This window comes from Triturus cristatus, chromosome 2_1, assembly GCF_964204655.1.
Source record: "Triturus cristatus chromosome 2_1, aTriCri1.1, whole genome shotgun sequence".
Taxonomy (NCBI): Eukaryota; Metazoa; Chordata; class Amphibia; order Caudata; family Salamandridae; genus Triturus; species Triturus cristatus.
The window spans coordinates 6,111,674-6,134,348 of record NC_140581.1 but is presented as its reverse complement, the minus strand read 5'-3'; the positions used below and the strand labels follow the sequence as shown (position 1 = coordinate 6,134,348).

The window sequence follows — 22,675 nt, the reverse complement described above, 5'->3', positions numbered from 1 at the left end:
TCCTACAACCCTGGTGACAAGGAACTGAAGCCAGGAGTCATATCTGAGGACTGATTATCAATGTCCCAGGAGGGTGGAGTATGGGGGGCTGGGGTGTCCTACAGCCCTGGTGACAAGGGTCTGAAGTAAGGGGTGATATCTGAAGACTGATTATCAATGTCCCAGCAGGTTGGAGCATGGGGGGCGGGGGAGTCCTACAGCCCTGCTGACAAAGGACTGAAGCCAGGAGTGATAGCTGAGGACTGATTATCAATGTCCCAGCAGGGTGGAGCATGCGGGGTGAGGGTGTCCTAAAGCCCTGGTGACAAGGGACTGAAGCCAGGAGTGATATCTGAGGACTGATTATCAATGTCCCAGGAGGGTGGGGCATGGGGGGCGGGGGTTTCCTAAAACCCTAGTGACAAGGGACTGACACCAGGAGTGATATCTGAGGACTGATTATCAATGTCCCAGCAGGGTGGAGCATGGGGGGGCAGGGGTGTCCTAAAGCTCTGGTGACAAGGGACTGAAGCCAGGAGTGATATCTGAGGACTGATTATCAATGTTCCAGCAGGGTGGAGCATGCTGGGCGAGGGTGTCCTAAAGCCCTGGTGACAAGGGACTGAAGCCAGGAGTGATATCTGAGGACTGATTATCAATGTCCCAGGAGGGTGGGGCATGGGGGGCGGGGGTTTCCTAAAACCCTAGTGACAAGGGACTGACACCAGGAGTGATATCTGAGGACTGATTATCAATGTCCCAGCAGGGTGGAGCATGGGGGGGCAGGGGTGTCCTAAAGCTCTGGTGACAAGGGACTGAAGCCAGGAGTGATATCTGAGGACTGATAATCAATGTTCCAGCAGGGTGGAGCATGCTGGGCGAGGGTGTCCTAAAGCCCTGGTGACAAGGGACTGAAGCCAGGAGTGATATCTGAGGACTGATTATCAATGTCCGGAGAGAGTGGGGTATGGGGGAGGGGTTTCCTACAGCCCCGGTGAGAAGGGCCTGAAGTAAGGGGTGATATCTGAGGACTGATTATCAATGTCCAGGTAGGGAGGGGCATGGGGCAGGGGTGTCCTAAAGCCCTGGTCCCAAGGGACTGAAGTAAGGAGTGATATCTGAGGACTGAATATCAATGCCCAAGGAGGGTAGAGCATGTGAGGGGGCAGGGAGATTAGAGGAGATTGGATTTAGAGCCTCCGCTTTTCAGTGGATGACTAGTTTTCTGTCTTCACGCTCCCAGATTGTCAATCTGGGTCCTTTCCGGTCGAAGCCTCTGGAATTGACCAAGGGAGTTCCTCAGGGCTCGTGTCTGACCCCCACATTGTTTAATATCTACATTGCTCCCTTGGCCAATCTTCTTAGATCCTGTGGCTTCACGCCGATTTCTTATGCTGAGGACACCCAACTCCTCTTTTCATTCAACAAGTCCTCCTCGATGGCTGAGTCCTCTTTCTCCGTGGGTATGATAGCTACCGCAAATTGGATGAAAAGCAATTTTCTCCAACTTAATCCTGAGGAGGAGATTATGCTCTTCAGTGAGGCTCCTCTGCTGTGGTCACCTGATTGGTGGCCGGCAGGCCTTGGTTCTCCCCCTGCCCCGAAGGCTATGGTTAAAAACCTGGGCATTCGCCTCGATCGCGCTTTGTCATTGAAGGAGCACGCTGCCCACACTGCCAGCGGTTGCTTTTATGTGCTGGGATTGCTACGACGAGTCTTCCTGCTCCTCCCGGCCTCTACTCGCAAAACCCTTGTTCAGACCATGGTTATGAGCCGGTTGGACTGCTGCACTGCTCTCGTGATCTCTGCTAATGAGTCCTCACTAAGCAGATTGCAGGTGGTCCAAAATATGGAGGCACGTCTTGTTATGAATGCCCGCCAAGAACTCCCTCCCTTCCCTTGCTTCAACATATACACTGGTTGCCAATCCGCAAGGGTGTAGCATGGGGGGTGGGGGTGTCCTAAATCCTTGGTGACAAGGGACTGAAGCCAGGAGTGATATCTGAGGAGTGATTATCAATGTCCCAGCAGGGTGGAGAATGGAGGGCGGGGGTAATTTAAAGCCCTGGTGACTAGGGACTGAAACCAGGAGTGATATCTGTGAACTGATTTTCAACGTCCGAGGAGGGGGGGAATATGGGGGGCAGGAGTGTCCAAAAGCTCTGATGACTAGGGACTGAAACCAGGAGTGGTATCTGAGAACTGATTATCAATGTCGGAGGAGGGTGGAGTATGGGGGGGTGGGGTGTCCTAAAGCCCTGGTGATAAGGGACAGAAGCCTAGAGTGATATCTGAGGACTGATTATCAATGTCCCAGCACGGTAGAGCATGGGGGGCAGGGGTGTCCTAAAGCCCTGGTGACAAGGGACTCAAGCCAGGAGTGATATCTGAGAACTGATTATCAATGTCAGAGGAGGGTGGAGTATGGGGGGAAGGGGTGTCCTAAAACCCTTGTGACAAGGGACTGAAACCAGGAGTGATATCTGAGGACTGATTATCAATGTCTGAGGAGGGTGGAGTATGGGGGCAGAGGTGTCCTAAAACCCTGGTGATAAGGCACTGAAGCCAGGAGTAATATCTGAGGACTAATTATTAATGACACAGCAGGGTGGGGAATGGGGGGCAGGAGTGTCCTAAAGCCCGAGTGACAAGGGACAGAAGCCAGGAGTGATATCTGAGGACTGATTATCAATGTCTGTGGAGGGTGGAGTATGGGGGGCAGGGCTGTCCTAAAACCCAGGTGACAAGGCACTGAAGCCAGGAATAATATATGAGGACTGATTATCAATGTCCCAGTAGGGTGGAGCATCGGGGGCGGGGTGTCCTAAAGCCCTGGTGATAAGGGACAGAAGCCAGGAGTTATATCTGAGGACTGATTATCAATGTCCCAGCAAGGTGGAGCATGAGGGGGCAGGGGTGTCCTAAAGCCCTGGTGACAAGGAACTCAAGCCAGGAGTGATATCTGAGGACTGATTATCAATGTCCCAGGAGGGTGGAGTATGGGGGGCAGGGGTGTCCTATAGCCCTGGTGACAAGGGACTGAAGCCAGGAATGATATCTGAGGACTGATTATCAATGTCCCTGGAGGGTGGAATATGGGGGGGCAGGGTTGTCCTAAAGCCCTGGTGACAAGGGACTGAAGCCAGGAGTGATATCTGAGGACTGATTTGCAATGTCCGAGGAGGGTGGAAGATGGAGGGGGGGGGGGCATGAGTGTCCAAAAACCCTGATTCCAAGGGACTGAAGCCAGGAGTGATAACTGAGGACTGATTATCAATGTCCCAGGAGGGTGGAGCATGGGGGGCAGGGGTGTCCTAAAGCCCTGGTGACATGGGACTTAAGCCAGGAGCGATATCTGAGGACTGATTATCAATGTCCCAGGAGGGTGGAGCATGGGGGGCGAGAGTGTCCTAAAGCCCTCGTGACAAGGAACTGAAGCCAGGAGTGATATCTGAGGACTGGTTTTCAATGTCCGAGGAGGGTGGAATATGGGGGGGCAGGAGTATCCAAAAGTCCTGATGGCAAGGGACTGAAGCCAGGAGTGATATATGAGGACTGATTATCAATGTCCCAGCAGGGTGGAGCATGGGGGGTGGGGGTGTCCTAAAGCCCTGGTGACAAGGGACTGAAGCCAGGAATGATAACTGAGGACTGATTTTCAATGTGCGAGGAGGGTGGAATATGGGGGGCAGGAGTGTCCAAAAGCCCTGGTGACAAGGGACTGAAGCCAGGCGTGATATCTGAGGACTGATTATCAATGTCCCTGCAGGGTGGAGCATGCGGGGCGAGGGCGTCCTAAAGCCCTGGTGTTGGACTTGGCCCTCTTTGCAGGGTCATCCCTAAATTTTTTGCCTTCCTCCTGCATTCTTTCTGACCTGTTGTTGGCTGTTTTATGACTCTGGACACTTTACCACTGCCGATCAGTGCTAAAGTGCGTATGCTCTCCCCATTGTAAATTGATATGTTGGTTGGATTCCATGATTGGCTTATTTGGTTTACTGTCAGACCCCAGTAAAGTGCACCAGGAGTGCCAGGGCGTGTAAATGCAAATGCCGCTGGTGGGCTTGCAGCACTGGTTGTGCCACCCACAGATGCGGCCTGGTAAAATGTGTTTAGGTCTGCCATTGCAGAACCTGCGTGCAGTCTGGTACTGACATGCTGACTGGGCAAGTGCACACACTTGCCAGTCCCTAAACCTTCCCTTAAGTTAATGTTAGTCACCCCTATGGTACGCCCAAGGGCAGGGTGCATTGTAAGCATAAGGTAGGACAAGCCCTGATGTGTGTGGCATGTCCTAATAGTGAATTACAGCCATTTTCGTTTTTCACTATTGTAAGGCTACCCTGTTCTCATAGGCCAGAATGGGCTGTTAAGATTGTTACATCCTATGATCCTAACATGCCCAGGGAACATGGTAGAAGATCGAGTTTAGTATGCCTGAACTCAGAATAATAAGGTACATCTTTTCGTAAGGTTTATTTTAATATACTGCGTTTGCAAATGGCACTTTTAGAAAGTTGGCCTTTGCTTGCCTAACCATTTCAGCCCGCCTCTGCATGATGTGTATCTGCTGTCTGGCTTGTGTGAGTGACAGGGCTGGGGAAACCCAGATGGGCAGGGCTAGGTAGCCTGGTGGTGAATAGAAAGATTGACAGGTAGATGGGTGGGAGGAGTACACCTGGACACTGAATAGGACAGTGCTCTGCCACCACAATGCTGGCTCCACCCCCTGTGGAGCGTCTGATGACTCTGCCCTGCACTCTGAAAGAAGAAGCCTGCATTGCGTCAACAAAGTGCTCCAGAGCTGGACTGAACTAGGCAAGGGCCCCCCTGGCCTGGGAGAACAAAAGAAATGTAGTATAAATGTAGGAGCCCTGCTCCTAAGAAATCAGATCCGCTTTTGACCCAAGAAGAATCTCTGCCTGAGGAGGAGGCACCAGGGAAGCTGTAAGGAGGAAGACTGTCCCTATCCTGGGGGACTGGCCTGCAGTGGTGACCTTGCTGCCAAAGGAGAGAAGAGGAACCTTTTGCTGAAGACTTTGCTTTACTTTTACTTTCAAGAAACTTGTGCTTTTCAAAACGATCTCCAAGGGCTTGGAAGCGAGCTTGCTCCCTGAACTGAGCCCCAGGACCATTGGACTCAACCTAACCTTCACTCACCCGCCGCTGGACTGTGATGTTCCTTCCCTTGCCGGAGCCGTGACTCTCTTGCCCCCAGCCCCTCCTTGAGCCGGGACCTGACTGCTCAGCCGCCCCTGCCTTGGGAAGAGCCTCGCTCGATCTGAGTCGCTCCCCTGATGCCGTGCTGGGCTGCCCCCGTCACCTCGCTCGCCGGAGGCTCGCTGCGCACTTTCACCCCTCCCACCGGAATCGGCGTTGTGAGCATCTTCCAGCCTCGGACGGCCCGGACGCAGACTGCGTGCCCGGCTGCCCCGCTTTGTTCACTTGCCACCTGCGACACACCGCTCTTGCCGTGAGCCAGAAGGATCAGACCCCCCTCATGAAGTGTGGGAGCCCCGGACGCCGCCTCGCCCTTCTAACGAAGAGCCGCTGAAATCCCGCACCCGCCTTCTCGACAAGAACCAAGGTACTGTACTTACGAACTCGACCGCGAGCTCGCATCGGATCCAGGGTCCACAACGTTCTGTTTTCCCTGTCATCTGCCGCGTGCTTCCCGGTTGCCGCCTCAGCGCGAAGTGTGCTGAGGCCCGCAGTCACCTTTTTTTTTGCCCGCATAAGAACTTTCCGCATAAAGAGAACTTGTTCCGTATTTATAGCAATTGTGGCCCCACCGTTTCACCGTTACTGGGCCTTGTACTGAATCTGCTGAAACTACATAAAAATCTTATTTTCGTATACAACCTGATTGGTTTCCGTTTGTGGTACATGCAAGGGGTTTACTGTATGTATAAGTGCAATTGCTTAACCGTGTACGCCTGAGGTTTAGCCTTGACTGCTCGCGCCACGCACCTAGTGGGTGAGCAGGGGTTATTCTAAGGAGTCATCCTTCGCCCTGACTAGAGGTGAAGGGTCCCTGCTTGTCGCTGGTACTTGCCTGCACCAACCAGAGTCCCCTCATTTCTAACATTGGAGGCAGCGGTGAGGATTTTCGAATTTGCATTTGTAGTTTGCATATAGTGGATCATTGATCGCCACATAGTGAGTGCAGACCAGTAACACAGCCACAATACTATTGATTTTTTTTGTTTTGCCAAGAATCTCCATTTTTGAGAAACCATGCCTGGTTCACTCCCTGCAGGAAGGGCAGCCTCTATAGTCTCTGGAATGGATGATATGGAATGGGAAGAAGAGAGATTAGAGAGCTACACCAAGGCCCAGCTGAAGGGCTTCTGCAGGAAATTCAAAGTACCCACTGTTGGATGTAATCTCAAAGTAGATCTTTGCAAGGCGCTGAGGGCCTGGATGGAGTCAAGAAAAGACTCTGATGAGGTGGAGGAAATTGAGCGGGCAGAGAGCATCGCTCGCTTGGGCAGAGGCCTGTCACCAGAGGAGTTGGCCGACAGGAAGGAAACCAGAGCTCATGAGATAGAGATGGCGAAACTAAATGGACAACTGGAGATGGAAAGCAAAAAGCTGGCTCTGGTAGAAAAGAAAATGCAGATGGAGCATGACTTGATAATGAGGAAGTTTGATATGGAGCTCGAGAGGCTTGAGGCCATGAGTGTCTCAGCCCAGCAACAAGAAAGGTGTGTAGCTCAGAGATTGAGCTTTGCTGAGTGGGAGGAGGAATCCAGCTCAGATGGTGGCAGCAATACTGAATTTTTTAGTGCTGAGAGAGTAGTACACACCCAGAGACTTGGCACCTGACTTGAAGGAGGGGGTTAACATACACCAGGAGGTTCAAGGACATGAGGTAGCTCCAGTAGTGCGCAGTGTCCCTGAGAGGAATAGGGTAACTGGCGCAGGGGTTCATGGTCCTAGTGGTGGGAGGGACACTCTACTGACTCTAGATGAGAGGTGCAGGGAGAGGGGTTCCCCCATAATTGAAGTCCTGGTATGTGAGTGTGAAGACCGCCCAGAAGAGTGTGGGTTGTGTGACAGAGACAGTCAGATACTGTCTTGCCGGTCTCAGGGGAGGGGTGTGGAGTACGTGTGTGAGGCACTGGATGGTGAGGTGAAGGATAGTTTGTTTCACCCTGCTAGGGGGCTGTGTGATCCAATTATGGGAGAGCATATTGTAAGTCCCTGTTTTCCAGAGCTATGCCAACACCTGTGGGAGAGTGAGTTCTCTGACCGCAGGGAGCTTACATTGGAGGCAGACCTTTTGGTGGAGCCCAGAGGGTCTGGAAAGGCATCGGGGAGTGATCCCAAGATAGTGGTTCAGGTATCTTCAAACCCAGTGTGGTGGAAGTGGCTCAGAGTAGCCCAACTAGGTCCGGTAGTAGTGAGAGGGGTGTAGGGCCTCACGTCCTGTCTTTAAGGGGAAGGAGTGAGAATGGGTTATGTCCCGGTAGTGCCCAACCTCAGTCTCAGAACTTGGATGGTTCTTTAAGGGAACACCAGGTGGGGAGCCTAGTCTGTTCTGAGGGGCTGCCCGTTGTGCGGGATCCCCTAGTGTCTGGTGAACGGGGAGTGTCTGTAAGCAGGCCTCCCTCAGTTCTGGTGTCTGGCAGTACCGCTCCAGTTGGGAGGGTGCAGAAGTCCAGATTGAGGGGTGAGAGGGGGAAAGAGTCCCCAGTGGAAGAACCAGTGGGTCAGGGGCCAGCCAGAAGGGCTGCGGCACCAGTGAATGACCATGGTGACACCACTTCTGTCCTGGGGGATCTTCGTGCACTGTCAGATGGACAGGGGTCGGGAGATCTGCGCCAGGCACACATGAGTTATGTGTCACCCTCAGGGGGACGTGAGTGTTCCCCGGGAAGTCCTGGTGCGCCAGGCAAGCGTTCAACCGCATGGGTTGGTCCCAGGGTTGGGAAGCCAGGTTCAGGTGTTATCTGACCTGGAGGGTGGGACAACTGTAATCTGTGTCCTGACCCATGTTGCATCTAGGGGTACCACTCCAGTTGGGAGGGTACAGCCATCTGGAAGGGGGTACAGAGGGAGGGAGTCCTCGCCTCTGACCCCGGCTCAACTGAAGGGTTTAGACCCTAGGTTGGAGGGCCAGGTTCAGGGTGTCCCCCCTGACCTGGACACCCAGTTGCAGGATAGAACCCCTGAACTGGTGGGCGAATTGCACAGGACACCTGCCACAGGTGCCCTGGCAATTCTGGAAGGGGGTACCACTCCAAGTGGGAGGGTACAGAACCCCAAAGAGGAGGACCGGGTGTGGGAGAGGCCACCCCAGTCTTTGGTCCAGCCGCCGGGTACAGGCCTGGGGCTGGTAAGTCGGTGCCAGGATGTCATACCTGACCTGACAGGAGAGAGAATGGACAAAGGTTGCCAAGCACCTGGGGCTACTGCCCCCCGCTCCCTGGCGCCACAGAGGTTTGAGAGCCCTGAGAGGCATAAGGCCTGGGTCTCATCCCGGACTACTGTCAGTAGCCACTGTGGCATTTTGCTGTCTGTCTGTTGGAACACACCTGTGAGCCAGTTAAGGTTAGGTGCTGCACAGGTGGTGTCCACAGGTGAGGAGAAGGGTTCCCCATGGATTGGCTTGGTGGGCCCTGAGAGAGTGGACAGAGGGATTCCATTAGGTTCAGATTGGCGTAGAACTGGACTCTGCCCCTGCAGTTGCGGGCCAGGTCCTTGTTCTATCGCCCCAAGCAGGGAAGACCATCACGGTGGTGATTGGTCTTCCCTGCATTTTGGCTGGAAGGGGATAGTGTTGGACTTGGCTCTTTTTGCAGGGTCATCCCTAAACGTTTTGCCTTCCTCCTGCATTTTTTCTGACCCGTTGTTGGCTGTTTTATGACTCTGGGCACTTTACCACTGCCGATCAGTGCTAAAGTGCGTATGCTCTCCCCATTGTAAATTGATATGTTGGTTGGATTCCATGATTGGCTTATTTGGTTTACTGTCAGACCCCAGTAAAGTGCACCAGGAGTGCCCAGGGCGTGTAAATACAAATACCGCTGGTGGGCTTGCTGCACTGGTTGTGTCACCCACAGAAGCGGCCTGGTAAAATGTGTCTAGGTCTGCCATTGCAGAACCTGCGTGCAGTCTGGTATTGACATGCTGACTGGGCAAGTGCACACACTTGCCAGCCTCCAAACCTTCCCTTTGCCTCATGTTAGTCACCCCTATGGTAGGCCCAAGGGCAGGGTGCATTGTAAGCATAAGGTAGGACAAGCCCTGATGTGTGTGGCATGTCCTAATAGTGAATTACAGCAATTTTCGTTTTTCACTATTGTAAGGCTACCCTGTTCTCATAGGCCAGAATGGGCTGTTAAGATTGTTACATCCTATGATCCTAACATGCACAGGGAACATGGTAGAAGATTGAGTTTAGTATGCCTGAACACATAATAATAAGGTACATCTTTTCGTAAGGCTTATTTTAATATTCTGCGTTTGCAAATGCCACTTTTAGAAAGTTGGCCTTTGCTTGCCTAACCATTTCAGCCCGCCTCTGCATGATGTGTATCTGCTGTCTGGCTTGTGTGAGTGACAGGGCTGGGGAAACCCCGATGGGCAGGGCTAGGTAGCCTGGTGGTGAATAGGACGATCGACAGGTAGATGGGTGGGAGGAGTACACCTGGACTCTGAATAGGACTGTGCTCTGTCACCACAATGCCGGCTCTGCCCCCTGTGGAGCGTCTGATGACTCTGCCCTGCACTCTGAAAGAAGAAGCCTGCATTGCGTAAACAAAGTGCTCCAGAACTGGACTGAACTAGGCAAGGCCCCCCTGGCCTGTCAGAACAAAAGAAATGTAGTATAAATGTAGGAGCCCTGCTCCTAAGAAATCAGATCCGCTTTTGACCCAAGAAGAATCTCTGCCTGAGGAGGAGGCGCCAGGGAAGCTGTAAGGAGGAAGACTGTCCCTATCCTGGGGGACTGGCCTGCAGTGGTGACCTTGCTGCCAAAGGAGAGAAGAGGAACCTTTTGCTGAAGACTTTGCTTTACTTTTACTTTCAAGAAACTTGTGCTTTTCAAAACGATCTCCAAGGGCTTGGAACTGAGCTTGCCCCCTGAACTGAGGCCCAGGACCATTGGGCTCAACCTGACCTTCACTCGCCCGCCGCTGGACTGTGGTGTTCCTTCACTCGCAGGAGCCGTGACTCTCGTGCCCCCAGCCCCTCCTTGAGCCGTGACCTGACTGCTCAGCCGCCCCTGCCTTGGGAAGAGACTCGCTCGATCTGAGCCGCTCCCCCGATGCCGTGCTGGGCTGCCCCCGTCACCTCGCTCGCCGGAGGCTCGCTGCGCACTTTCACCCCTCCCGCCGGAATCGGCGTTGTGGGCATCTTCCAGCCTCAGACGGCCCGGACGCAGACTGCGTGCCCGGCTGCCCCGCTTTGTTCACTTGCCACCTGCGACACACCGCTCTTGCCGTGAGCCTGAAGGATCAGACCCCCCTCATGAAGTTTGGGAGCCCCGGACGCCGCCTCGCCCTTCTAACGAAGAGCCGCTGAAATCCCGCACCCGCCTTCTCGACATCAACCAAGGTACTGCACTTACGAACTCGACCGCGAGCTTGCATCGGATCCAGGGTCCACAACGTTCTGTTTTCCCTGTCATCTGCCGCGTGCTTCCCGGTTGCCGCCTCAGCGCGAAGTGTGCTGAGGCCCGCAGTCACCCTTTTGCCCGAATAAGAACTTTCCGCATAAAGAGAACTTGTTCCGTATTTATAGAAATTGTGGCCCCACCGTTTCACCGTTACTGGGCCTTGTACTGAATCTGCTAAAACTACATAAAAATCTTATTTTCGTATACAACCTGATTGGTGTCCGTTTGTGGTGCATGCAAGGGGTTTACTGTATGTATAATTGCAATTGCTTAACCGTGTACGCCTGAGGTTTAGCCTTGACTGCTCGTGCCACGCACCTAGATGGTGAGCAGGGGTTATTCTGAGGAGTCATCCTTCGCCCTGACTAGAGGTGAAGGGTCCCTGCTTGTCGCTGGTACTTGCCTGCACCAACCAGAGTCCCCTCATTTCTAACACCTGGTGACAAGAAACTGAAGCCAGGAGTGATATTTGAGGACTGATTATCAATGTCACAGCAGGGTGGAGCATGCGGTGCGAGCGTGTCCTACAGCCCTGGTGACAAGGAAGTGAAGCCAGGAGTGATATCTGAGGACTGATTATTAGGTATTCTTCTTTATTTTCCATCTAGGATTGCAATTGCTCTACTCAATGTTTACTCTAGACCGGTTAGTCGCAGCCAAGAGTCAAGGACACCCCAATAACTGGCTGGTGATTCTCGTGGGGCTCCTGGATGGCCTGAACGGAGGCAATCCCAATGAAGAAGACCAACACTGGGCTCTCCCCGAGACCGCTCGCCAGTCAGTAAGAGTCAGGACCCCTCTGGTGCTCCAGATGAATTCTCTGACATTAAAACATTCCCTGAGGGCGTGTACTGGTAGAACAGAAACAGATTCACCAGGTGACCACACTTTCAATGGAACTGGGCATGCATCCATTCTAGATTATATCTTGATAGACATAAAATCCTGGCACAGGGTAATAGATTTTAAGGTTGTGCCTCGGCATGACAGCGACCACAATGCCTTGATTCTAGAGATGGTCTCGCCTTGCCCTGGGAGTGTATCTGGTCCGGCATCATCATGATAGGTAAACCCTTACCAACTGTAGGAAGAGAGTTCAATGGGTGGATATATGTCAATCTCAAGAAAAGTTATCCTCCCTATACCAAACCATCATCCCGATTCTTTTGAATGTGATGCAATCTGCTTTAGCTGATGGCACCTCAATTGTACTTCCAAAAGTAGCCTTAAACCACACTAGACTGTCAACTACTATGGCCAATTCTTTTTAACCGAACAAAAGAATCAGGAACTATAAAAAATATCGGCATCCCTGGTTTAATGAATGTTTCTGTAAGGCCAAATTAGCTTTGATTGCTGCCAGTAAGGCCAAGGATAGGCCGCTAATTAAAGAAAAAAGAGCGGCCTACAGGAATAATATGGATGAGGCCAAAAAAGAGCGGGAACGAGATAAGTGGGTTACTCTGAAAAGTTCCTTGAATACTCATGATATGAGGACTTTTTGGAACGTTGTAAACACGGGCAGTTCAGAGGGTAAGTCAGTGATAGAACCCAATTTAGGGGCGGATGTGTGGAAGGGCCATTTTGAGTCCCTCTACTCGAGGGTAGAGGCAGTAGATAGTAAAGTAGATAATGAGTCCTCTCCCCCACAGGTTAACAGTCCTGAGGCATACACGATCACCTTCAAGGAGAAAAAAGATAGCCCGGTGATAACACTTAAAGAGACAACTGCAGCATTGAGCAAAATAGCGCCAGCAAAAGCCCCAGGGCTTAATAAGATTCCCGGGGACCTGTTCCAAAGTGAGCCTAGCATCTGGGCACCCTATTTTTGGACTCTATTTGATGCCATCTGCTAGGATTGGCAATTCCCGCCACTTGGGCAGGTGCGGAAATTGTATTGTTTATAAAAAGGGTTCACCTCTTCTCCCTACAAATTATAGGCCCATAAGCCTCATCGACATTAGTCAGAAAAATATTTGCATGAGTGCTGTTGGGTCATCTACAGAGCTGGATGGAGGAGCACAATGTCCTTAGCCCCTTCCAAGCTGGGTTTAGAGAAAAAATGTCCACACTAGATCAGATTTTTAGGCTCCAATTACTAGACTGGAAGACCGTGTGTCTAGAGGGTGGCAGTATCTATCTAAGATTTGTGGACCTAAAATCTGCATTCGATTTCGTGCTGAGAGATAAACTGTGGGTAACCCTACTGGACCTGGGAGTTCCAGTGTACCTGCGCCATCTTCCGAGGTGATTACACAAAGGTAATTTTGCACAAATTAGGTTGGGTAAACATGGGGATTTCACTTTGCCCATCCCTGAAGATAGAGGTGTCCGTAAGGGATGTGTCCTTGCCCCGACTCTCTGCTGCTTATTTATAAACGGGTACGTTGAAGTTCTAAATACAGGGAAGGACATAGATGCCCCCAAGTTGGTAAACCGCAAACTCCCGGCCATGATGTTCGCTGATGATACTTTGCTACTTTCAAAAACACCCATGGATACACAGAGGGTCTTGATAAGTTTGACGTCTTCTGCAAGGAAAGAGGGCTTGAGATTAACCTACAGAAAATAAAATGTATGGTGTTCAACTCAGGCAACAGTACCCAACCAAAACCGTGCCTGGAAGGCAGACCACTGGAGAGGGTATCTGTATTTGAGTATCTCGGCATCACGATTACAGAAAAAATGGACTGGGGGCACAAACTAACCAGTCTGAAGCTAACCCAGACAACTGGGAGCCTGACAAAGCTATTCTGAAATTCTATCCACAAACCTGTGGTTCCGGTAGTAGAAATCTACAAGGCGCAAGCCAGAGGTGCTGCCTTATATGGGGCTGAAATTTGGGGCCGCTGTCTCCTTGACAGTTGGGCAAAAGTTGAGAATACCTTTGCTAGGCAGTTATTTAGCCTCCCTCATAGCTCCCCCTCATACCGCTTGGATTAGACCTTTGGGTCAGATCAATTTCAGAAGAAGCCGCCCTTAGACCACTTCTATTCTGGCGACGTTTGTGGGTCACCCCACAATTGGCAGAGTATAGGGAGGAACTGAAAGAGGTGTTGAGTATATCAGGGGTGGGAAAGCTACCATGGCTGGCTTTTATCCGGGACACCTTTCTGACTATGGGAAGGTGTCATTTGTGGCGTAGCCCAGAAGTAACTTGCCCCATGGTATCAAGGAAGGAACTGAAGGGGAGCTCCTGGGCGAACAAACTGGCACCCTCCAGCGGAGCTCCACATTAGGGGAGCTCACCACAGTGTTCTTAGAAATCAAAGCGCAGCACAGATTAGAGCCCGTACTGGGTGACATTAGGCCGGCTGCTGCAAGGAAGCTGTATCTGCAGTTTAGGCATGGGGTACTGCCACTACGTGCTTTCACAAATAAATGGGCGGGTTCACACATTTTGGGCTGCCTGGCATGCAATAACGCAGCAGAGACAGAATATCATGTGGTTTTTTTCTGCCCAGGATCCAAGAGGGTGAGAAAACGAAGGCAGATTCAGCTATACAGAAATCTGGGAACCAGGCGCTGCCTAGAGGCTTTTAGGATATTGAAATATGATCCATGCCTTCCTGTAGCAGGTTTTTTATCCTCTGTGTGGTGTACACGCAGAGCATTATTGAAGTTCACCCCATAGACTCTGGCTGATCTCTGTTATATATTTTTTAACAGACTCTGGATGTCTTTTTACTTGTATGTAACACTTATGAATTTTATGAGCTCTTTTTTATTACATTATTGATGTATATTTGGTTTGATGAACAGTGCGCAAGCTGAATGGTGGCTTTCGGGCTTCGCCTGTGCTCGTGCGCATAGTGTTTAATTGATAAGATACGAGCACTTTAGACAAAACGACTGCAATGGATGCCCATCGGGCTAGAGCCGGGTTTATTAGGCCCGGCATTGTGGATTGCACATGGATTGCACATGCACTTAGTGGGCTTGGACTGACTGTAATATAGAATGTCTGTATGCTACCTCTACGTCTTATACATGAAGAACGGATTTCCTCTCACTGTTTTATCTTTGAATCAAATGAAATGTATGTTATTGTATATATATTTTTATGGCCAAATTGGCCGAAATAAAGTTTTATTGATTGATTGATTGAATCCCAGCTACATTTTGTTGGAAGATGTAGGAAGCTGGCTCCTGTAGAGTGAACCAAAACGAAGTACACTGCGCCGAGAGTCCAGAGAATCCCCAAATGGTACACAGAGGTAAAACACATAATTCTAATGCTCTTTTTGTGGTCGTGTGGGCGAGCAGTTAGGCTTATCAGAGAGTAGTGCTAAGCATCTGTTGTACTCACAGAGGCAATAAATGAGACACACACTCATGAATAAATTCGAGACCAATTTATAAGCAGAAAGTAGTAGTATATATATGTTTTAAGAGCAAGAACACAGTTCTAAGGTAAGTACTTTCGGAGTTACGTTTTTCAAAATTCAGAAAGTCCACCGCTTTTTTGTGCAATTACGCACCATAGGAATCAATATGAAAAAGAGGAAAAAATGCATATAAAAAACCTTAACGAAGTTCACCGTCTTGTTTTAGGTCGATGTCAGGACCAGGTCCAGAGTTCCAGCAGAAGTTTGGGAACTTACCGGGTCGGCCGGGAGCAGAGTGCTGAGGGTCTTGGAATCTGGTGCACAAAGACGAAGGGGCCACTTGAAAATGCACTGCACAGGTGGACTCTGTTATGTTTGAAAACCCCATTCCTGCTATGCACTCGTTTCATGTTATAGGCAAGTCTGGTAGGTCTCCTTAGAGGGAGGAAGGTATAAGGGACCTAGGGACCACAGGAGCAAAGCTGGTTGGTCGGTGTTGGGGCCGGTTGGGCTGGGTGCAGAGCAAACAGGTCAGCCGGGCATTGGGCGTCTTATTTATATTTATTCGAAATAGTCATTAGCAGGCAACTTGAAAGGGGATCCCAGGACAGCTGGGCCTCTCAGGAAGTGGGTCTCGGGTGTCTCGACATCCCTCGACGGGTGCTCGCTTCTGGTGCTTTGGGAGTCTGGAGTGGGTTCTTCGTCTTGGTTTTTACCAATGGATGACTGGTACCCCTGGTATTGGTACACCGGGGCTACGGTAGGTTCCGGTGCCTCCAAACTTGGAGAAGAGGCAGATCTGACCCTTCAGATCTGTTATATCTCTTCTTGCTTCGGTGGTGCGTTCAGGTTGTCGGGGAGCAGCAACTCAATAAACTAGACTTCATGGGATCGGTACCGGCGGTGTGCCGGGGAGTGATACCTTCACACCATGAGAGCTTCTCAGCGCTTTCTCAAAGGTTGTAGGTGCTTCGGGGTTCATGGAGTCCTTGCAGGGGATCACTGACAAAATATCGAGGAAAAAATATAGAATGCCAAAATATCGAATCCCTATCTACAAACAGGTAAGTACAAAAACATAAAATCCAAAATATCGTTGTAAAAAATATAGTTGGTCAAAATATCGAATTTTTTAAATGTCTTAAAAGTAATGTAAAATTAAGGAAATAATACATATAATTAACTAAAACATACTTAAAAATACTTAAATAACTTTATAAATTAATAAATAATTAATGTAAGTTAAAAAAGAAAATGTAATACATATATATTAACGTAATATTAATTAAAAATATTCAATATTTTTTGCGTAGGATAGCGGGCGGGTAAAATTTACTATTACCACTCCAGTAAGTGCAATAGTAGGGAAAGCGTTGGATAGCGGGAGGGTAAAAATTACTAATCCCACTCCAGAGAGTGCAACAGTAGGGAAAGCGTTGGATAGCGTAGGGGTAAAAATTACTATTCCCACTCCAGAGAGTGCAACAGTAGGGAAAGCGTTGGATAGTGGGAGGGCAAAATTTACTATTCCCACTCCAGTGAGTGCAACAGTAGGGAAAACGTCAGATGGCGTAGGGGTAAAAATTAGTATTCCCACTCCAAAGAGTGCAACAGTAGGGAAAGCGTTGGATAGCGTAGGGGTACAAATTACTATTCCCACTCCAAAGAGTGCAACAGTAGGGAAAGCGTTGGATAGCGTAGGGGTAAAAATTATTATTCCCACTCCAGTGAGTGCAATAGTAGGGAAAGCGTTGGATAGCGTAGGGGTAAAAATTACTATTCCCACTCCAGTGAGTGCAATAGTAGGGAAAATAATAATTTAATATTTTATTAAAAATAAATTAATCATTAATACCAAAAAAAAGTATTAAAATTAATTACCAATCACACAATATTTAATAATTAATTAATGATAAATACCAATAAATAGTTTTTTTATTAATTACCTACTAATAATTAATTAACAACCAATTAATTTTCAATACCAAAAATTAATAAATACAAATAATGCCAATTAATAGTTAATTAATAATAAATTAATTATCAATATACAAAAAATATTTCAATAATGAATTATTTACAATTAAATTACTTCCCACCATATTCCCCTATAAACCCACAACCCGCTACAAATAATAAATTAATACAATTAACATAATTATCAATTAAACAATTAATACAAATTAATTACCAATTAATACAAAATATTTACCAATTAATAGTTAATCATCAACCAATTAATTTTCAATACCAATTAATAATTACTTAATAACAATTAAATTACTTCCCACCCTATTCCCCTATAAACCCACAACCCGCTACAGAAGTAAAACGCAAAATTAAATTAAAAAGAAATAATAATTCCTAAAAATTATTATTTAATGTACTATAATTAAATTTCTTCCCACCCTAATCCCCTATAAACCCACAACCCGCTACGGAATTAAATTACACAAAAATTAAATAACATAAAATTCATTACTTTAAAAATATTCAAACATACATTCCAAAATTAATACATACTTTTAACACATATACTAACACTTAAAACACTATAAAAAAATTCGATATTTTTAACAACTATATTATGACTGTCGATATTACTTACTTCTATATTATGTAAATCAATATTTCTTACCTGATTTTCGATATTCTTCACCACTATATTTTGGCAATTCGATATTCTGTCCATTCTATATTAAAAACTCGATATTCTGTCCAGTCGATATTTTTTTTCGATATTATGACTGTTTACCCTTGCAGGTTCAGGCTACACAGAAGGCAGCAATTGTTGAGTCCCTGGTGCCCCTGGCAGGGTGTGGCACCTTTTTCTTCTGCAGTAGGGCTTCCGTTCTCGTGCAGCGGGTCTTCTTTGTCCTAGTCTTCTTTGATCCGGTAAATCTGAGATTCAGGTCTCAGTGAGCCACGTAAATACTGAATTTAGGGGCGTAACAAGGGGAGACAGGTAAAAGTCAATGGGCTCTCTACCGTTAGGGTGTCTACACCCTCTAGTGATCACTTCCTATGGGAAGGGGCACTACCCTAGCCCTGATTGGAGTTTTTCCACCATCTCAAGATGGTGGAATTTCAGGAGAGGGGTTACAGGTGATGCAGGCTAAGGGGGGACCCTCCATCTCACCAAACTAATTTTTCTGCCTTTCCTCCCACCAAGGGTGGAGCAGGAAAGAGGGTTTGGCCTCCCTCACTATCTGGGGTTCCTGGGTTGGATTTCAAAGGCGACATTGCCTTTGAAGCTTCCAGCCCAGGAAGGCCATCCTGTTCTTGAGGAAGTGTGAAACTCATGCAACAGGAACAATTGATGGATGGAATGCTGAGTGAATCAAACATTCATCCCCAGTCACAAAGATCTGGGTTAAATCCATCATTCTTTGGCTCACTTTGCCACCCCAGTTTGAATCCAGCTAAATGCAAATAAGTCTTGACCCTGTGCCTAATGAGAACAGTCCAGCTCGAACTGCCAAGTCAGGTCCGCCCTCGACTGGAAACAAGCATCCAGGGACCAGTTTTGGGGCATCACCCTTCATCAGCCAGGCTAGCTTGAATCCAGTGGTGCGGTGAGCACGGGGCCCACGTCAGGTTATACCCTTCCCAATTAGGGTGACAAATGCCTGCAGTGGCAGAGTGCATAGCCTTGGTGAGGGGGTCCCTGAGGTGGCACAGCCAGTGCTGCAGCCCCCAGGACACTTTTCAGTACACATGCCTAAGTACAAGGGGTACCACTTACTAGGGACGTACAGGGGTAGCTGAAGTTGTGCCAATCGTGGTACACTGGTTAGCAGGGACCCAGTGCACTTACAGATCGAAATCACATCAGGCAAAGAGTGGGGGCTCTTTCCTACAGAAGATAAAAAAACTCTTCATCCAAGTTGAAAAAGAAATGGCTTGATCAATGCTTGTTTGCTTTGGTACTACTGGACTAGCAGCCACAGGGAGGCTTGAAATGTTAGCCATTTCTGGAGTCCCTATTTCTGAAAGTTGTAATTCACCCTTCTAAAAGGGCTTGAATTCTTTCTAAACGAAGAAAAAACTCAAAGTTGCTCTGAAGTTAAAGCCCCAAACTATGTCTTACGGGATCCCCAAAAATCCCTAGCATGGTGCCGTGGTCTCTTTCTACCCACCTATCGCCCATGGTCCTCCTCTCCTGTGACCATCTCCCATCCGGTCTTTCCTGATTTTTTCCATATTGTCCAGGAGGGGCCCAGCGGCCTGGCCACCGAGCGCTGTGTGTAATCCTGCCTGTCAAGCCCCTCTTCTTCACACTTTGGGCCTTATTTATCAAAGGGCGCTTTTGTGCCACGCAATAGGGTGCAAAAGTGACGCAACGCTGGCGCGATTTATCAAGACACGCAAGGCCCCCTTGCATGGCCCTGAGTGGCTTCATAAATCTGAGGAAAAGCAGCGCAGCGCATATCGCTGCGTTGCGCTATTCTGCCCCAGGGAGGCGTTCCATTGGCGGAGCACGGGCGGAGCATGGGTGTTTCCACGCATCCACCCATGGATTTTGATGCATTACCAGAATTCTATGACAAAAGAGTTATGCTGTTCCTCTGGATTGAGTCAGATATAGGGAATATAAACCAACCTGACCAGAGTGGTTCAAAGTTGGGAATCCATTTCTTTGGAATGTAATGCCCTCACACACCCTGTCGGGTGTCATGCTTCATCATCGGGCTGCTCCTCGTCGGGTCGGCGGTGCAATACCCGACGGGCTCCTATAGTAGGGGCACTTTAGCGGAGATCTTTTTGCAACAGCCGTTTGGTGAAGTGGGGATGAGGGGCCTGGTGTGTGTAGATGAATGTGTTTCAAGTGAATCTAAAATAGGGTTGGGAGCACCTGTGACAACAACTTTAATCAAGGGGTCTCCTACCCTAAGTAAAAACAAAGGATATAAGGTGCTAGTCTGAGGTTATGTCTCAAGTTATGGCGCACTTATAGGTAGTAGGTAGTAGGTAGGTTGGATTCCCAACTTTGAACCACTCTGGTCGGGTTGGTTTATATTCCCTATCTCGGACTCTCAATCCAGAGGAACAGCATAACTCTTTTGTCATAGACTTCCCGGAGGCCTTTATGCTGGACCTGTCCAAAAGCCCTTTGTCCCCTCTTTGAGTACACATTTCAAGAATTACCATTAGTGGTGGACCTGAGAATTCACCAAAAACGCTCGGCCTACCCAGGTGAGGTGTAACAAGGAAACGTATCTTTATTTCTCCTCGTTTTTCCTCTTTCTGTGTGTGCTGCATTCTTTGTACGCAGGCTCCCTTGCACCATGCGCGTTGGCGCTAGGCAGCACATTGTGCGCCGGCGCTGGGAAAAGACGAGAATGCGCCGTGTAATGGTCAATATGGCACAATCCTCCCCTTTTCCCTCAGGATGTAGAGAGCAGAGCTTTGCCCTTGTTTACAACATGTCTGACAGGCCGAGACATCAGAGCTATCGCTCAAGTTACTAACACTTTAGCAGTTTGCATGACACCGGTGCTTCTTAAGGTGCCCCGGTGCAGGCTCAGACTGCAGTGACGATGGTGACGTCACAAAAAATAATAACAGTACAGATTTCTTCGCAGCCATGAAATGCGCGTTTATTGCCCTCTGGCATCAACAAAACAACATCAGCAATAAGTTTCCCTGAACTCCACCTTCGCTCTCTGTCCTCATCACTCCAGTCTGTGATCTCTTCCTACCCGCTTACACACTCACTTTACTTACTTACTCCATCCTCTCCACCCTCCCCTCTCCACCCTCCCCTCTCCACCCTCCCCTCTAAACCCTCCCCCTCTCCACCCTCTCCTCTCCACCCTCCCCTCTCCACCCTCCCCCTCTCCACCCTCCCCCTCTCCACCCTCCCCTCTCCACCCTCCCCCTCTCCACCCTCCCCTCTCCACCCTCCCCCTCTCCACCCTCCCCTCTCCACCCTCCCCCTCTCCACCCTCCCCTCTCCACCCTCCCCTCTCCACCCTCTCCTCTCCACCCTCCCCTCTCCACCCTCCCCCTCTCCACCCTCCCCTCTCCACCCTCCCCTCTCCACCCTCTCCTCTCCACCCTCCCCCTCTCCACCCTCCCCTCTCCACCCTCCCCCTCTCCACCCTCTCCTCTCCACCCTCCCCTCTCCACCCTCTCCTCTCCACCCTCCCCTCTCCACCCTCCCCTCTCCACCCTCCCCCTCTCCACCCTCTCCTCTCCACCCTCCCCTCTCCACCCTCCCCCTCTCCACCCTCCCCTCTCCACCCTCCCCTCTCCACCCTCCCCTCTCCACCCTCTCCTCTCCACCCTCCCCTCTCCACCCTCCCCTCTCCACCCTCCCCCTCTCTTCCGTTAATCTGCAGCTCTTTATGTTTTTTCCTCCCTTGTTCTCCTTTCCTTAATCGCTTCCTCTCTTTCTCCACTCTCCTTGCGGTCTCTTTTCCGTCCTAAATGTGCTCTTTGCCATCTCTCCCTCCTTTCACTTCCCATCCTCCTTTTCTCCCCTCAAGCTCTCACCTCCATCGCCCCTCCTGGATCTGTTCCTCCCCCGGTCATACCTCCCTGTACATTTCCTTCTTCCCTCGGTGTCCTTTCCTTTCCTCCAGCTGCTGTCAATCCTCTGTTCCCTTCTCTCTCCCACTCCCTGCCCTCCCCTTCCTCACTCCTCTCTTCATTCTCTTCACTCTCCCTCCTCTTTCTCTCTCTGTTTCACTCCCCCCTCTTCTCTCTTTCCTTCACTCGCCGCGCTCTTCATCCTCTCTCTCTGTCCAGATGCTCTGTCAATACTTCTTTCTTTCTTTCTTTTTCTTTGTCTCTTCATCTATTCACTCCTTTCTCATTCTTTCTCTGCAGCACACTCCCTCACTCCCTCCCTCTCTCTGTCTCTCTCCCTCTCCTTTGCCCCCTCTCTCTCTATCTCTCGTCCCTCTCTCTCTTTCTCCCTCCCACTCTCCTCTTCCTCTATTACTCTTCTCTCTATTTCTCTCTCCCTCTCCTTCTCTCTCTATCTCTCTCTCCCCTTCTCTCTCTCTCTCCCCTTCTCTCTCTCTCTCTCTCTCCTTCTCTCTCTCTCTCTCTCTGTCTCTCTCTTTCCCCTTCTCTCTCTCTCTCTCTCCTCTTTCTCTGTCTCTCTATCTCTCTCGTTCTCTCTTCCTCTCTCTCCCCTCTCTCTCTCTATCCTCGCTATCTCTCTCTCTTTCTCTCCCTCCCCCACTCCCCTTCTCCCCACCCTCTATCACTCTTCTCTCTGCTCTCACATTCCTCGCACACTCTCTCCTACCTCTGCCCTCCCCGGGGGTCTCTTCCGTGACTGTCTCTCTCCTGATGACGTCCTGTGATGCTCTCCCTCGGCCCCCTCTTCCTCCTGGCAGGGTCACTCTTAGACACGGTTGTGTTATCCCTCCACCTCCAGTGCTTGAGACAGCTCCCCACCCCCCGCCCTCATCAGCTGATGACGTCAGATCCACACCTCCTTCCTCCCGCCTCCTCTTACTCATGCTGTGCAAAAGCCATGTGACTTCCTCTCAGTGCCAGACTGCCTCGGTGCTTTTTGTGCTCCCCTAGTTGTGCTCCCAGCCCCTCTGTGCTCCCAGGCTCCTCGGTGCTCCCAGCCCCAGCCCTCTCTGTGCCCACAGCCCCCTCTGTGCTCCCTGCCCGAGCCCCTTCTGTGCTCCCAGCCCTCTCTGTGCTCCCAGGCCCCTCTGGGCTCCCAGCCCCAGTCCTCTCTCTGCTCCTAGCCCTCTCTGTGCTCCCAGCCCCCTCT

General features: G+C 49.9%; 1 protein-coding gene across 1 annotated transcript in view; it reads right to left on the bottom strand.

The window, feature by feature from the left end:
* Positions 1 to 22,319, bottom strand: part of LOC146863595 (NACHT, LRR and PYD domains-containing protein 3-like) — a 478,230-nt gene extending 455,911 nt beyond the window's left edge. Inside the window, exon 1 of the mRNA XM_085627604.1 lies at positions 22,193 to 22,319. The gene's annotated coding sequence lies outside the window, so the exon portion shown is untranslated. The remainder of the gene's footprint in view (positions 1 to 22,192) is intronic.
* Between the last annotated feature and the right edge of the window lie 356 nt (positions 22,320 to 22,675).